This window comes from Ranitomeya variabilis, chromosome 1 (assembly GCF_051348905.1).
Source record: "Ranitomeya variabilis isolate aRanVar5 chromosome 1, aRanVar5.hap1, whole genome shotgun sequence".
In the NCBI taxonomy this organism is placed as follows: Eukaryota; Metazoa; Chordata; class Amphibia; order Anura; family Dendrobatidae; genus Ranitomeya; species Ranitomeya variabilis.
The window spans coordinates 398,907,098-398,924,986 of NC_135232.1; the positions used below are offsets into that span (position 1 = coordinate 398,907,098).

At 46.8% G+C, this 17,889-nt stretch overlaps 1 protein-coding gene across 6 annotated transcripts in view; it reads right to left on the reverse strand.

Moving 5' to 3' along the window:
* RFX3 (regulatory factor X3) overlaps nt 1-1,545 on the reverse strand; it is a 397,177-nt gene extending 395,632 nt beyond the window's left edge. For 2 of the 6 annotated variants that reach the window (XM_077249136.1, XM_077249137.1), the window contains exon 1: nt 1,317-1,545. The gene's annotated coding sequence lies outside the window, so the exon portion shown is untranslated. The remainder of the gene's footprint in view (nt 1-1,316) is intronic. The other 4 variants (XM_077249135.1, XM_077249132.1, XM_077249134.1 and 1 more) reach the window with 3 other exon arrangements.
* Between the last annotated feature and the right edge of the window lie 16,344 nt (nt 1,546-17,889).

Consider the following 17,889-nt stretch of genomic DNA (forward strand, 5'->3'; position numbering starts at 1 on the left):
GCCTTTGTGTGTGTTCCAGGAATTACGCTGGGGCTGCAGAGGATAAAGTAGGTTTTCATGAAGAGTAATCTGCGTGTGAAAGTGCTCGAGAAAGAGGGGAAAAAAAACCTGGAAAACAAATAAGCAAGTCATCTGGAGATAGGAGTTGCACTGCTTTTTTTTAATGAAGTCGGTCTATGATCTCCATATTGAAGGCGATATAAAGAATAGGTATAGAATGACGCATATTAATAATACACGTTATAATATGTGCACGGAACGTCATGATAATTGGAATATATCTACATATTTGCTATGATGCTAAACATACATGGGGTGCCCAGTACAAGAGTGTTGCCCACTTTGGCTCAGGCAACTTTCTAGAAAAGTCAGTGATGATGCCCGTCTATGATGGCAATTTTGACAGTTTTTCATAGGAGTGATCGCTCCAACATGTACATATAACGTCTAGCACATGACATCACAAGATGAACGTCGCCATCTGGTTCTAGCCTTGGCACAAAGGTCAATTTCCTTGCAGAAGACAAAACAAGCATATAGACTGAGCCTAATGCCACATCCCGCCATGATACATAATACAGAGAAGCGAAGAATGAAGTCATCAGAGCAGGGATCAATACGGCGAGCAGAACCTTCTCCACACAAGCTCTGCCAACATGGGGAGCGCGGCACAAGACACCCAGACGGTTCAAGTTCCCATGCTTCATGCATTCTTTATCATCAACCTGGCTTCAGTTTCCGCTGTCAGTGAAGGGACCACCAAATCCACCAGTGGGAGCTGCTGGTAGGCCCCTGCCAAGTGCGGAGACCCCCATCCAGGGTCTTCTACCTAGAGCAGCATTCGCTGGTCACATGGAGCTGACAAAGCCTTCCTTATCAAGTCATTGTCTGAGGGGTTAACCCAATGTGCACCTGTAACACTCACTGGGGACCCCTTCCCCCTCCGCAGCCAGGAAATAATGTCCTAGGGGTGCAAATCCTGAATGGGGTCTTCAAGCACAAAGGAAGACGAGGTTAACTCCTTCACCACTTGGGTGGCAGTGATGTGACCCAGCAAGGGTTACAACAAAGCCATGAAGCCATCCCACCGGCGGTGACAGCAGCATCCTCCTCATCCTCAGGGTGGTTAACCCCAGAAATGCCCGGCGCAGCTCCCCCTCCTCTCCTCCCCCTCCGATGCCAGACATTACACACAGCCAGAGACAAAAAGAGGAGCCTCCATGGCAGCACACATGCACCTGCCTCCGAGCCGCCGCCACCATCGCGGCTGCACCACACACACACGAGAAGAAGAAGAAGAAGAAGAGCATAGTCACCTTGGCTGTGGAGTATAATGTTGTTGTTGGTGCTGGTTGTTGTGGGTGATGGGGAGGATGGTGATGATGAGGTTGGAGAGGTGGTGGTGATGATGGTGGTGGTGGTGGTGGTGATGGTGGTGGAGGAGGAGGATGAGGAGGAGAGGAGTAGTTGTTGTTGATGGGTAACAGTCGCCAGGACTACGGTGGCTATGGCGCTGGATTCACAAGGCAACAGTTGCTATAACTCACAAAAGAGGGAGGCAACCTAACCTGAGAGGAGGAAGAGGCGGGGCCTCCTGACATACACACAGGCAGGGGCGGGGCCTGCTGACACACACAGAGGGGCTGACAGCCCGGTGGGGCGGGGCCTCCTGACACACCCACAGGCTGACAGCCCGGCGGGGCGGGGCCTTGGAGGAGGCCTCGGAGGGAGCGGTGTGCAGCCTCATTGCGCCTTCTCCTCTGTGCGCTCGTTATTGTCGGTGGCTGCAGTGATGGTGGGAGGACGAGGATGCGGCGTCTGCCGGCGCCCTATTGTTCCGGGAGCGGGTGATGGCGGGCGGCTGCGGAGGATGGACACACGGCACGTCATAGCAGGGATATAGCGGGGCTGTCACCTACCTGTACTCGGGTCCCAGGACTGCTCCTCAGCTAGCACTGCCTGCCCGGCTAGTACCGGACGGCTGGAGAAGCAGGACGCTAATCAGTAGGACGCTAATCAGTAGGACTACTCCTCAGCTAGCACTTATAGATGGCCGGAGGTAACAGGTCACACAACTCCTCAACAAGTCATTCCAGAGTAGGGGGAGGCAGCCATGGAGCCCTCCTCACACCCCTTCAGTATATGGCTATAGCTTCCATGACACTTCTGGAGGATAGTGTCTCTTCCTATTGTGTTGTTCCTCTCCTAGTCATCCTGGAAATGTATAGGAAACATTGATAACTGGCGTGACTCTGGCATTGGCCATCATCCCATGCGTCACCTGTCCCTCACTGTCCCCACTCCAGCCCCCACCCTTACCAAAACCACCAAAAATCCATGACACGTTATTGTTGGATAATTTAGCCACAGCAGCCTTTATTTTAACAAGACCAGTAATAAAACGTCAAAGTGTTAATAAATAAGACTGGTAAGGGTCCTTGAAGCGACCAGAATCTGGTGAATACAAAAAACAAACCCATAAACCATAATTTCTCCCAGCAGTCAGCCCACTGGCCGGGAGCACCATAACCCAAAGGATGCCTTCCAAATATCAAAACTTTCAGGGACCTGCCATTCCATTCATTGCCACGAGCCCCCCAAAAATCACCTGACCAAAGCCAGTCTTATGCCAATTTGAGGGAATCCATATCCTAATGAATCCATCAGACCAAGTTAGAGCCAACTTCAAGCCCCCCCAACCTGCAATTGCCGCACAATAGCATGGCCCTTCCAATATCCATCGGAGAACCGGAAATCCTCGCCCCCTTTCCCCAAATAAAAGAGGCGTACTGCAGTGCCCCCATGCCTCTTATGTGAGTCTCATTGACCTTCACCACCGAACGAGCAGCTCGCCAGAGCCCGGAAAAAGGCATCCAAAGGCAAAGCAAATCGTGTTTAACATTACCTCCCACATGTAAAACTAACCTGCAGCCCTATACAAACAAGCACTACAATATACCTCCTGCAGAACCCCGCTCCAACCCATACCCCGGAAACCAAGCCGCCCGATCACCACCACGCCGATAGAAAAGCCGAGCTGTCTACCCTCTTTTCTTACGCCCGCCCCAAGCGCCCCCAGTATGCGTATGAATGGCCCAGAATCCATATCAAAACAGGATCCAGCCCTCTAATGAAGCACAAGCTCACAGTCTAATATTAAGAACGACAGTAAATAACCCCCAAATCCCCCCCCCCTTCATTTTAAGGAAGTAAATCTTCAACTAAGCCCTGAGGTCTAATGTAAGCCCGATAGCGCTGGGACTCCCAAGGACCAATGCGCTGAACTATCTCCAGGCAGGTCTGTCGCAGCACCAATGCAAAAAGAATGGCGTAAAGCGAGAGGAATCCAAACCCAGGGCCCTCAACATCTACGAAATATTGTGGTACATTGATACCTTTATAAAAGGAACCATCCTCATGGTACAACAAAGGACCATCTCAACGAGACAACGTAAAGGACACATAGCGGATTTCTGGAGCCGCACCCAAAATTACCCTCCAACCTGTCCCTTTTTTTATTTCAGAATCCAAAATTCTACCCCCCAAGGTGTAGCGAAAACACCAGCAGCTAAAAGTCCTCCAACCCGATTCCTGCGAAGAGCAACAGTCTCCACAACTCTCAAAGCACCCAAAAAAACAGAGCGAAAGGGCCAACAAAAAAAGACACACCTCGAACTGTGAACTACAGATACCAACTCCCCTCCTAAATGCTCTAACAAGCCAAAAGAATCTAGTCACCTACTATCCTTGCAACTGTTAACCCTATGAAAACTCTTCTATGCTTGTTTTACCAAGAAATTCTTAGTCAAATCTCTCTAACTGCACATCTTAAAACCAAAAGCTAAACCCGCGATTAAGTGGCTAACTTTTGCCGATGACCGCTCTGCCACTACTCTCCTTACTGAACCACAAAAATAACACTCCTACTTGATCATTCTCCAATAACCTCTGACTGAAAGAGCCCAACCAACACTCCCATAGCTGCCAGACTGACTGGTATGCCGCCCATTTCTGCCACTGGCACAAGATGACCTAATCAGGGGTTCAGCGGCTCTGAGACCATGCTCCAAAGTTCCGAGGGGCAGTCCATACCCCTGTCCTCTGCGTACGGGGCCAATTGCCGAAAGCACTCTCACTGAAAACGAGAGAGTGAATCAACAATCGAATTCTGCACCCCTGGCACCTGAGATGCGATAATATATGCATTAATGGACCGACATTCTAATACCAACTGCTGGAGGTGAAGATGCTGTGATACTGTGACACCCCAGGAGTTTGGTTGTCACAGTGGTATTGCCTTCCTCACGGGGAAGGTGATGCCATGCTTGGAAGTGACGAGCATCCCTTTAATAGGTAATGAGTACATACAATACTGTTCTGACTCCAGGCCAGAAGGGGGAGCTCGAGACCCAGATCCAGGGGAACTTCCCTACAGATATTCTGGCTGGAGGAGGAGTCTGTAGTCTGTCAGTGAGGAGTGGAAAGCTGGGGACGTGCAGACACTAGGTTCTGCAGCTCCTAGAAAGAGAAGAGAGAGAGACAGAACAGTCTGTAGGAGATTGTGAGGGGAGAAGGAGCAAAGGAGAAGTGAAGAGCTGGAGGGGAGCTGCGACTGAGCTCCCTCGACGCTGAAGCGCAGAATACCGAAGGCCGGAATTCCGAGGTTGTGGGGGCAACTTGTATGCCCCACAGCAGAAACCGACGGACAGGAGATTTCAATTCACCTGTCCACCATTACATCCGAAGGCACAGCAGCATATAGAGCCTGGAGTCGCCGCAAATAGAGACACCTGTAAAAAGGCTCAAGTTGCCTGCCATGCGGATTATTGTCCTGCTATTAGGATAGAGAGATAGAGAGGACCTTGTAAGAAGCCTTAGGCAGCACGGGACTACAACACAGCGCAGTAAGGAAGGCTTCCAAGCCCACCTGGCTAGGGGGATTCTGAATCGCTTCCAGGCTGGCCGGAGCTCACCATCACCTGTGATCCGTACCCTGGACTGTGGCTGCATACTACCAGTAAAAGGTAAAGAGACTGCAACCTTGTGTCCTCTCATTTCCTGCACTTACCATCTACCATCTTTACCTACTACATCGGAAGCCGTGGGGCCTAAGTTTCACCTGTGGGAAGCCATACCATCCCTGCTGCAATAACATCATCCCCAGTGGACCTTTTTGAGCAGTGTCGGTCATCCCTGACCGAATACCACAGGTGGAGTCACGAACATTCTTTATTCACAACAACCCCTTTAAAGATCTTCCCTTTAACTTGGACTCCCAGGGCGACAGACCGAGTCACTGCCTCCATGACTACCCCTTTAATGACCACCGGACCTGGCCTGAGTACCCCACGGTCCTAGCAGGCGCTCTAATACTATTAATCGCCACACCATCCTCCATACTATCACAATTGAAACAAACTCCTGTTCTAGAGGCCCTTTTTCCACAGTCACTGCCACCAGTATGGGGAAAATCTCAAACAAGGCAATATTTTTTACCAGACCGACCCTAACCTATTCTTCAGACCACCTGCCTGCTCACGACTGCCTTTTAAAATAGGCCCCAAAACCAGAGCTTCCAGCTGCATCCGTGTACAATTCAAGTTCAAAGTTTATCAGCAAAGATTGACCATTATAATGTACTAAAAACTCCCAAATTGCCAAATCCACTTTGTGCTGATATGCAGATTTGAGGTTCGCAAGGACATATGGGAATGTAAATCAAGGGGGGGTCCTAAAACCTTCAAAACCTGTTGCCAACAACCCCGCCTTTTCTCAATCTGGAAGCCTACTTAGATAAGGGAACATCGCGGTTAGTTTCACCGGCGTCACTCCCATGGGTATTACTGGTAACTGTCGTTGCCTTGTTTGTCCTGAAACATCTAGTGGCACCATGTGAGGGGCTGCTGCAGTGTGAGCAGAGATGCTTAAATTTGCAGTTGGCTCCAAATTTACACTGTCTTTCTTTAAATTGCCAGCACATAACTGTCCTTTGGGGACTCGGTAGCCGAGATTGACTTCCAGTCCACTGATTAGCTACCTGACTGTCCGACAAAACCGGCCCCGCCTTGAATGGAATACCCATACTTGGTAGGAGCCATCACCCGTTACCAATGGCCTATATCCTTTTGATCTCATCTTATAGCTGGACGAATAGCTTTCTTCTGAAGGAACTGTTCTTCATACCTCAACCAAGTTGCCCCCCATAAATCCTATAAGCCTCATCAACAGAGTCCATTTAGCAGAATGGGGAGAGCAGTTCTCAGGTGCTTTTTTCCCTATGACGCTGTCCAGAATTGCAAAAGCCCAAAGTAGTAGCATAGCTACTGAGGGGCAGAGAAGGGGCCCAACATCACACGAAGGGGCCCATCGGAAGCCACTGACATTGATGAGGCAGAACACAGCACAGGAGGAGAACAATAAAATGCTTGCTCCTGTCTGACGGAGACTCTGCATTCTGGATAGCACAGTGGCCAGCTGCAGTGTCACTCCTGCAGTATAGGGGTCTGTCTGACCTGATGATGGAGCTTGATCGGTTTGGCTCAGGCATGCTGGATCCTAGTTCCCACCTTGCATTTCACTTGAACACATCCTGGTCCTGGCTCACTGCCTGCAAACTTCATCAGTAAGTGGGGATGGAACTTATTGTCATGGGCACTGTGGGGTGAATGCGAGTATTGTGGGGGCTGAGGTGGGGGAAGGGGGACAGGGCACTAGGAGAGTGAATGTGAGTGGATGGGGGTATTTTGGGGGATGAAGGGGGACAGGGCACTAAGGGGTAAATGTGAGACCATGGGTGTATTGTGGGGGAGGGGGGCAAGGTACTGGGAGGTGAATGTGAGTGGGTGGGGGTATGGGGGGGCTTAAATGAAGGAGGGGGGTATTCTGGGGGCTGAGGTGGGGAGGGGTGACTGGGTACTGAGGGGTGAATGTGAGAGGATGGGGTATTGTGGGGGCTGAGGTGGGTGAGGGGGGAGTGGGCACTGGGGGGGCTGATTATTACACTGTTTTGTTACGAGATTATATGCACTCTATTACGTAATAGTTGATGCCTGGGGAGCTGGAGATGAGGAGGTTGGGGGCTTTTTAGACTTACCAGCTGTGTCTTTTACTAGTGTTAATATAACAAGCCCCCATATAGTAACCATGAGCTGCATCACATGTAAAGCACCACTTCAGCATTTTTTTTAAATTTCACTGCTGGAGTGGCACTCAAAATCCAAGTCCCCTTTCCGATACTCGCCTTCCGGCATTTTCATGTGTTTTCGCCAAAGCTCCATCTCCTGCAGTTTGTGACCTGTCCGCTGCTGCAGTGTTTCATGGAGCAGCATGGAGGTCACTAATCAATGTAAGAGCCAAATCATGAAAGGGAGCACCTGCTACATGATCCCCCAATATCACTGGTGTTATCAGACAGTCATTCGACCACACATTTGCTATGTGCATGTGCCGACAAGAAAGGGTTGGCTTCTCTCAATAGAAGAGACTTGAGGGAAGCCGAAAGAGTCTTCACATGACCGCGTGCTTGACTCTTTGATACTGGGGCCATTCTTACTGTATATGTGGGGACTAGGAAGACATTGCTAAGGGGTTAAATGTTAAGTGGGCACTTAATAAGCATTATTGTTTATAGAGCACCAGTAGCGTAGCTACCGGGTGGTAGAGGCTGCTGAGACGGCTGTCAGTGAGTTCCAGGGCACGATTACAGGTGCAATACAAAGAGCGGTTACTTAAACTGTGTTAGCGCCGCCCCTATGACTGGAAAAGCGAGGCTACCAGGAATAATAAAGTTAATTTCCTCCTAGTAGAGGGGCTCTCAGTGCGGGTGCTGCACAGTGTTAGAATGCTATTATCTATTATACTGTGTTTTGGAGGAGCAGTGGGGACATCATTCTATGTATAGGGGAACTCGGTATGTACGGGAGCAGTGGGCCCATCATACTGTGTTTAGGAAAATAATGTGCATTGGAGAGCTGTTGGCCCATTATACTGTATGTAGAGGTGCTTTGGGGGACATTATATTTTCTATAGTGGAGCTCTGTCAGCATTATACTATGTATAGGGGAGCTGTGAGCTCATACTGTGTATTGAGAAGCAGTGAACACATGATATGGTGTATAGGTGAGCAGTGGGGTTACATCGTATCGTGTATAGGGGAGCTGTGAGCTCATCATACTGTATAAAGGAGCTGTCTGCTCATCATACAGTGTATAGGGGAGCATTGGGGACATCATACGGTGTATAGGGGAGCTGTGGGATCATCACGGTGTATACGGTGTATAGGGGAGCTGTGGGATCATACGGTGTATAGGGGAGCTGTGGGATCATCACGGTGTATAGGGGAGCTGAGGGATCATCATACTGTGGAGAGGGGAGCTGTGGGATAATGACGGGGTATAGGGGAGCTGAGGGATCATCATACTGTGTATAGGGGAGCTGTGGGATCATCACGGTGTATAGGGGAGCTGTGGGATCATCATACTGTGTATAGGGGAGCTGTGGGATCATCACGGTGTATAGGGGAGCTGTGGGATCATCATACTGTGGAGAGGGGAGCTGTGGGCTCATCATACTCTGTATAGGGGAGCTTTGCAGACATCAGATGGTCTATAGGGCAGTTGTGGGATCATCATACTGTGTATAGGGAAGCTGTGGGCCCACCATACTGTGTATAGTGAAGCTGTACATGGGGGCTACTTAGGAGACATTATTAATTGCTAAGTGGGCACGTAAGCATTATTGTTATAAGGGCACTCAGAGTATTGTGACCATCAAAGTTGCATATGGGGTATTATTGCTTTATAGGGACAAAATGTGCAGGGCACTAGCATAGGGCATTAATATTTACTAGGGGGCAATTTTGCTAGCTAGAGAGCACAAAGGAGTCTTTATTACTATGTAAGGAGCACAGTGGTGGCAGTATTATGTGGGGCAGTAACAGGAGCCGTTATTGTACTACACAGCAGGTGCAGTAATAGGGACACATAGCAGCAGCGGCTCAGTATTGGGGTATCAGCAAGATGAGGAGTTTGTGCAGGTTGAGAATAGATATGGACGGTGCTGGAAATGTGAGAAGTCAGATGAATCTGTGCTGTAATTTCTGAAGATGAGTTCTGGCTGGAAAACTTGTTTTGTCAGTCTGGGCCAGATGGAAAAGGCAGCAAAATGAAAGATTTCATAAGAAAGAACATCAGCTGTAAGTCACTATCTGTAACTGTACTGTAATCTTATATAGTCGCCATGTGCTGGTAATATCGGTGCTCGCTTTTGTGTATACAGTGGGTACGGAAAGTATTCAGACCGTTTAAATTTTTCACTCTTTGTTTCATTGCAGCCATTTGGTAAATTCAAAAAAGTTCATTTTTTTCATTAATGTACACTCTGCACCCCATCTTGACTGAAAATAACAGAAATGTGGACATTTTTGCAAATTTATTAACAACTTTACCCCCAAGGGTGGTTTGCAGGTTATTGACCGGGCCAATTTTTACATTTCTGACCACTGTCCCTTTGTGAGGTTATAACTCTGGAACGCTTCAACGGATCCGGGTGATTCTGACATTGTTTTCTCATGACATATTGTACTTCATGTTAGCGGTAAAATTTATTTGACATGACTCGCATTTATTTGTGATAAAAACCAAATTTGGCTTAAAATTTTTGAAAATTTCGCAATTATCCAACTTTTAATTTTCATGCCCTTAAATCACAGAGATATGTCACATAAAATACTTAATAAGTAACATTTCCCACATGTCTACTTTACATCAGCACAATTCTGGAACCAAATTTTTTGTTAGGGAGTTATAAGGGTTAAAAGTTGACCAGCGATTTCTCATTTTTACAACGCCATTTTTTTTAGGGACCACATCACATTTCAAGCCACTTTGAGGGGTCTATATGATAGAAAATACCCAAAAGTGACACCATTCTAAAAACTGCAGCCATCAAGGTGCTGAAAACCACAATCAAGAAGTTTATTAACCCTCCAGGTGCTTCACAGGAATTTTTGCAATGTTTAAAAAAAAAAAAAAAAGAACATTTAACTTTTTCACAAAAAATTTATTTCAGATCCAATTTGTTTTATTTTACCAAGGGTAACAGGAGAAATTGGACCCCAAAAGTTGCTGTACAAGTTGCCCTGAGGACCACTGTTCGGGCGCATTGCATAGCTCGGAAGGGAAGGAGCGCCATTTGACTTTTCAATGCAAAATTGGCTGGAATTGAGATCGGACGCCATGACGGGTTTGGAGAGCCCCTGATGTGCATAAACAGTGGAAACCCCCCACAAGTGACACCATTTTGGAAAGTAGACCCCCTATGGAACTTATCTAGAAGTGTGGTGAGCACTTTGAATCCCTAAGTGCTTCACAGAAGTTTATAATGTAGAGCCGTAAAAATTGAAAATCATATTTTTTTCACAAAAAGATCTTTTTGCCCCCAATTTTTTATTTTCCCAAGTTGTTGTGCAATTTGTCCTTAGTACGCCGATACCCCATATGTTGGGGTAAACCATTGGCGCATGGCAGAGCTTGGAAGGGAAGGAGCACGGTTTTACTTTTTCAACGCAGAATTGGCTGGAATTGAGATTGGATGCCATGTTGCGTTTGGAGAGCCCCTGATGTGCCTAAACAGTGGAAACCCCCCCATTCTAAGGCTAAGTGCACACTTTGCAGAACTTCTGCCTCTGGTATATCGCATGCGAAATTAACATGCGTATTCCCGCTAAACACTAGCGTTTTGCAAGCGTAATTAGCATCACTTGGAAAACTGATTGACAGGTTGGTCACACTTGTCAAACATAGTGTTTGACAAGTGTGACCAACTTTTTACTATTGATGCTGCCAATGCAGCATCAATAGTAAAAAGATCTGATGTTAAAAATGATTAAAATGGTTATTTGTTGTGAATTCCGTTCTCGGGCTCCCTCCTGTGGTCATGAGTGGTATTGTGTGAGTTCTGTTCTTGGGCTCCCTCTGGTGGCCTTTAGTGCTTACTGCGGGTCTGTAGCTGGAATCCAGCTGCCTCGTTTTCTGCTAGTCTGGCCTCTATTTAACTCCACCTGGACCTTCACTTTTTGCCTGCTGTCGTTGTATTCAGTACTGGTTCTGATCTCTCTGGACTTTCCTTGTGACCTGTCTCCTCCTGAGAAGCTAAGTCTTGTTAATTCATGTTTGCTCATTATTTCCTTGAAAATGTTTCTCTGTATATGATGAGTTCTGTCCAGCTTGCTTATATGTAATATTCTCGCTTGCTGGAAGTTCTGGGGTGCAGAGTTGCGCCCCTCACATCGTGAGTCGGTGTGGGGGTTCTTGTAATCTCTGCGTGGATTATTTTTGATAGCATTTTATACTGACCGCACAGATCCCTTGCTGTCTTCTGTCTATTTAGTGTTAGTGGGCTTCATTTGCTAAAAAACCTGTTTTCATTTCTACGTTTGTGTTTTCCCCTTAACTCACCGTTATTATTTGTGGGGGGCTGTCTAAAACTTTGGGGTGATTTCTCTGAGGCAAGTGAGGCTTGCTTTCTCTCTAGGGGTAGCTAGTTTCTCAGGCTGTGACGAGGTGTCTAGGATTTTAGGTAACGCTCCACGGCTGCCTATAGTGTGTATTGATAGAATCAGGGTTGCGGTCAGTATAGCTCCCACATCCCCAGAGCTTGTCCTAAGGATTTCTGTTACTTAGCAGGTCAGTTTGTGATCCTTGCCACCAGGATCATAACAGTACAGCAGGCCATAAAAGAGTTAATGCATCGCAAAAGAGGGATAAGAGAGATCCTGAGTTCATTTTTTTTTTTCCTCTGCAGTGTGGCTAGCCTCTCTCCTCCCCTTAATCTCTGGGTGGTTCAGAATTCAGCTGCAGACATGGACATTCAGAGTCTGTCATCTAGTCTGGATCATCTCACTGCAAGGGTACAAGGTATCCAGGATTATGTAGTTCACAGTCCTATGTCAGAGCCTAAAATACCAATTCCTGAGTTATTCTCTGGGGATAGATCTAGGTTTTTGAATTTCAAAAATAATTGTAAATTATTCCTTTCTCTGAGACCTCGCTCCTCTGGTGACCCTGTTCAGCAAGTTAAAATTATTATTTCTTTGTTACGTGGTGACCCTCAAGATTGGGCATTCTCTCTGCCGCCAGGAGATCCTGCATTACTAAATGTGGATGCGTTTTTTCTGGCGCTTGGATTGCTTTATGAGGAACCTAATCTGATAGACCAGGCAGAAAAGGTTTTGCTGGCTCTCAGGGTCTGGATGAAGCAGAGGTTTACTGTCAGAAGTTTAGGAAATGGTCTGTGCTCACTCAGTGGAATGAGTGTACCCTGGCAGCAATTTTCAGAAAAGGTCTTTCTGAAGCCGTTAAGGATGTTATGGTGGGGTTCCCCACGCCTGCGGGTCTGAATGAGTCTATGTCGTTGGCCATTCAGATTGATCGGCGTTTGCGGGAGCGCAAACCTGTGCACCATCTGGCGGTATTTTCTGAGCAGAAGCCTGAGTCTATGCAATGTGACAGGATTCTGACCAGAATTGAACGGCAGAATCACAGACGTCAGAATGGGTTGTGCTTTTACTGTGGTGATTCTACTCATGTTATCTCTGATTGTTCTAAGCGCACAAATAGGTTCACTAAATCTGACTATGGTCAGGAGGATAATTCCTGGGTTGTCGCCTCTGATGTCCATGCGGCTAATTTGGTTCGTGCCTTTCATCTGGCTCATCCGGATCGGCCTGGGGGCTCTGGTGAGGGTTCGGTGACCCCTCCTCAATGGGGGGGTACTGTTGTGAATTCCGTTCTCGGGCTCCCTCCTGTGGTCATGAGTGGTATTGTGTGAGTTCTGTTCTTGGGCTCCCTCTGGTGGCCTTTAGTGCTTACTGCGGGTCTGTAGCTGGAATCCAGCTGCCTCGTTTTCTGCTAGTCTGGCCTCTATTTAACTCCACCTGGACCTTCACTTTTTGCCTGCTGTCGTTGTATTCAGTACTGGTTCTGATCTCTCTGGACTTTCCTTGTGACCTGTCTCCTCCTGAGAAGCTAAGTCTTGCTAGTTCATGTTTGCTCATTATTTCCTTGAAAATGTTTCTCTGTATATGATGAGTTCTGTCCAGCTTGCTTATATGTAATATTCTTGCTTGCTGGAAGTTCTGGGGTGCAGAGTTGCGCCCCTCACATCGTGAGTCGGTGTGGGGGTTCTTGTAATCTCTGCATGGATTATTTTTGATAGCATTTTATACTGACCGCACAGATCCCTTGCTGTCTTCTGTCTATTTAGTGTTAGCGGGCCTCATTTGCTAAAAAAACTGTTTTCATTTCTATGTTTGTGTTTTCCCCTTAACTCACCGTTATTATTTGTGGGGGGCTGTCTAAAACTTTGGGGTGATTTCTCTGAGGCAAGTGAGGCTTGCTTTCTCTCTAGGGGTAGCTAGTTTCTCAGGCTGTGACGAGGCGTCTAGGATTTTAGGTAACGCTCCATGGCTGCCTATAGTGTGTATTGATAGAATCAGGGTTGCGGTCAGTATAGCTCCCACATCCCCAGAGCTTGTCCTAAGGATTTCTGTTACTTAGCAGGTCAGTTTGTGATCCTTGCCACCAGGATCATAACAGTTATTCTCACCTTCCGATGGCCCCCGATCTCAGCGGTGAATGCGGCGGCTTCTGTTCCCATTGATGCTTTGCATGAAGGACCTGGGATGACATCACGGTCACGTGACCGCGACATCATCCCAGGTCCTTCGCACAAAGCATCCATGGGAACGGAAGCGGCCGCCTGCACCGCTGAGAGGCGGGAGGACTCCGGGGGCCATCAGAAGATGAGTATATCCCTATTTTATATTTTAATTCTTTTTTTTAACAATTATATGGTGCCCAGTCCATGGAGGAGAGTCTCCTCTGCTCCACCCTGGGTACCATCCGTACATAAGCCGCTTACTTCCCGCATGGTGGGCATAGCCCCATGTGGGAAGTAAGCGGATCATTGCATTCCTATTTGTGCGGAATCCCCATGATTCTGCAAATAAATGAACATGCCGCATTTTTTTCCGGAATGCGTTTCCGCTCCGGAAAAAAACGCAGCATGTGCATACAAAATGCGGATTGCATTCTATTAATAGGATGCTTAAGGTGAGCTTTTGTTTCGCGGTTTTATCGCATTTTTATAGCAAAAAAAAACACAAAAAATCCGGAATGTGTGCACACAGCCTAACTCCAACCCTAACCCCAACACACCCCTAACCCTGATCCCAACCCTAGCCACACCCCTAACCCCAACACACCCCTAACCCTAATCCATAACCTTAACCACACCCCTAACCCTGACACACCCCTTCTTAATTTTCCTTTTTTTGTGTGTGAACACCTTTTTCACCTTCACTTAGTGGGTATTCAGGTTGTTGTTTTATTTAAAACTTAATAAAAGTTACATTTTAGAAAGGGTTTTGGAGTAAGCTGTTGTTTCGTACCCTTCAGTGTATCAAATTCATGTAAGACTGACACACCCCTAACCCTAATCCCAACCATAAACGTAATCCAAACCCTAACCCTAACTTTAGCCCCAACCCAAACCTTAACTTTAGCCCTAACCCTATCCCTAATGGAAAAATGGAAATAAATACATTTTTTTATTTTATTATTTTTCCCTAACTAAAAGGGTGATAAAGAGGGGTTTGATTTACTTTTTATAGCGGGTTCTTATGTTTGGCAGCTGTCATACACTAAAAGACACTTTTATTGCAAAAAATAGTCATGTGAGGTCGTGTTTTTGCTAGACGAGTTGACGTTTTTATTGGTACCATTTTCTTGCACATGACATTTTTTTATCGCAATGCATGAATTTCTTTTGGGGGGGTGCGTTTATACCATTTCACGTGTGGTAAAATTGATATACCAGTTTATTCTTTGGGTCAATACAATGACAGCGACACCTCATTTATATAATTTTTTTATGTTTTGGCGCTTTTATACAATAAAAAATATTTTATATAAAAAATAATTATTTTTGCATCACTTTATTCTGAGAGCTATAACTTTTCTATTTTGCCGGTGATAGAGCTATATCACGGCTTGGTTTTTGCAGGACTAGATGATGTTTTCAGCGGTACCACTTTCATTTATATCCGTCTGTTTGATCGCATGTTATTCCACTTTTTATTCGGCAGTATGATGATACAGCATTGTTTTTTTTGCCTTGTTTTTTTTTTTTAATGGTGTTCACTAAAGGGGTTAACTAGTGGGACAGTTTTATAGGTGGGTTGTTACGGACATGACGATTCTAAATATGTGTACTTTTATTGTTTAGATTTTTTTAAATTCAAATATTTATTTATTGATAGAATAAATATTGATTTTTTTAATTATTTTTTAAAAAGATTTTTACAATTATTACATTTTTTTTAAATTCATTCTAACTTTTACACTGTGTCCCACTATGGGACAGTCAATTTGGGCCAGCTGATCTCTTACATAGTATTCAGATCTGCATGCCATATAAGCTGTCAGCGCTGCACTCTGTGCACACTAACCTCAGAGATGTCCTGACATGCACTGCATATGACAGGAAGTCTCTCAGTTCTGGTAACACGGATGTCGTCATGATGTTATCGGGTTACCATGGGAGCGATCGGTACCCCGCTCATGCCGCTGGGTCTCTGATCCAAGGGCAGAGGAGCTTCAGCCCCTCTGCCGGCTCCAGAAAGCTGCGATCATGTTTGATCGCAGTGTTCCGGGGGTTAAAGTGCCGGGAGCGGTCTGTGACCCCTCCTGGCACTTAGTGCCGGGTGTCAGCTGTGAGAATCAGCTGATACCCGGCTGCGATCAGTCACGGTCCCCCGGGGAGTGCAGCTGATCGCATTGGTCGTACTATTCCATCTATGAGAATTAAGTCCCAGGTCACATGGACGGAAAAGTACGTCTGATGGCAGAAAGGGGTTAAAAAAGAAAAACTGGAATGTTACAATTTCATTAGTATTAAGACCCTTTGTTTAGTATTGAGTAGAAGCACCCTTTTAAGCTTAAGGTTCTTTTGTCTAAAATGAATTTCTCTAATTGTAAAACAGAAAAAATGTTAGCATATTCATCCTTCCAAATATTTTCTCTTCTTTTTTTAAGATGAGCACCAAGGGGACTTTCAAAGCAAACATAAGCCTCCCTGTGCACCCTATCAACCAGATGAATCCTATCTTTCTTCTCCTTTTCAGTCTGCACAGATACCAACATTGGGGACTATGCCACGTGACTAAGTGTGCAGGAGTTGACCTAACCCCCTCCAAACGGGCTAATAAATCCCTGACATTTTCCAGAACCTCTCTAACCCCATCGCCGACCATGTCAGACTGACGCTCAACCGCCAGTCCTAAGCCCTTCAAGCCCACCCCTTGGCTACACGCTACTCCCGGAGACATACAGATAGGGGGAAATGGCCATGACAGAGTAATACTCACCAGGCTGCAAAAGAGCTGTGATCCCACCAGCCGTGAGTCTTGAATCCAAACACCCGTCTGCGCCATCCATCACCCCAATTTTTCCTGATTAACGATCAGCTAACTGAGAGGTGAAGAATGGAGGCAGAGGGGTCGCCATTGCCTGGGCCCTAGAAGGCTGCACCACTCCAGAGGGAACCGGCAGGAAGGATGAGGAGGATGGACCAGCAGGCCACAGCTCAGCTGGTGACCCCACTAAGAATAACCCACTGTTCATTTCACGTGCAGACTGGGGCATTGCAACCTGGGACATTACCAGTACACAGGCAGAGATGCTTACCTGTCCAAGGCCTCCAAACAATTGCACTAACCAAGGTGCAGCGGACCCAAGTTAAGATGGCAAATACACAGGTGCAATAATACCGATAAGGCAGCCACCCTACAATCAGGAATTGGCCGCTTGGTGCACCTGTGCAAACAAATAGTCTGTATGTGGCGTGTTCACACAGAAATGCAAAGTATATGGCTCAAAGCCTATTAATGACGCTATATAGCGGGCTAACCATAATGCATCCTGTGTGAACAGAGGCAACAGTATACAGAGCCATCTAGGGCCCAGTCGCACCCTGGAAAAATATACAGTGCACCAAAAAAAAAACAATGTATGCAAGGTATTGGTCGATATTATGGCCACAATATTTAAGCTGGCAACCAACGTCAAGGGTCCTTAGTCCTAATCTAAAAAAACACCGTAAGAGGATAAACCTCCACTATTCTAGACAAAAAAAACCAGTACACAGGCAGAGATGCTGACCTGTCCAAGGCCTCCAAACAATTGCACTTACCAAGGTGCAGCGGACCCAAGTTAAGATGGCAAATACACAGGTGCAATAATACCGATAAGGCAGCCAGCCTACAATCAGGAATTGGCCAGACTATTTGCACAGGTGCACCAAGCGGCCAATTCCTGATTGTAGGTTGGCTGCCTTATCGGTATTATTGCACCTGTGTATCTGCCATCTTAACTTGGGTCCGCTGCACCTTGGTTAGTGCAATTGCTTGGAGGCCTTGGACAGGTAAGCATCTCTGCCTGTGTACTGGGTTTTTTTGTCTAGAAAAGTGGAGGTTTTTCCTCTTAGGCTACTTTCACACTAGCGTCGGGCTCGGCCCATCGCAGTGCGTCGGGCCGAGGTCACCGACGCTAGCGTTGTCTCCGCCGCACAACGGGGGCAGCGGATGCATTTTTCCAGCGCATCCGCTGCCCCATTGTGAGGTGCGGGGAGGTGGGGGCGGAGTTCCGGCCGCACATGCGCGGTCGGAAAAAGCAGACCGTCGGGAGCAAAAAACGTTACATGTAACGTTTTTTGCTCCCGGCGGACCGCCACAACACGGCGCAACCGTCTCACGGCAATGTGTGTGTGGCAATCCGTCGCAATGTGTCGCTAATGGTAGTCAATGGAGAAAAAACGCATCCTGCAAGCACT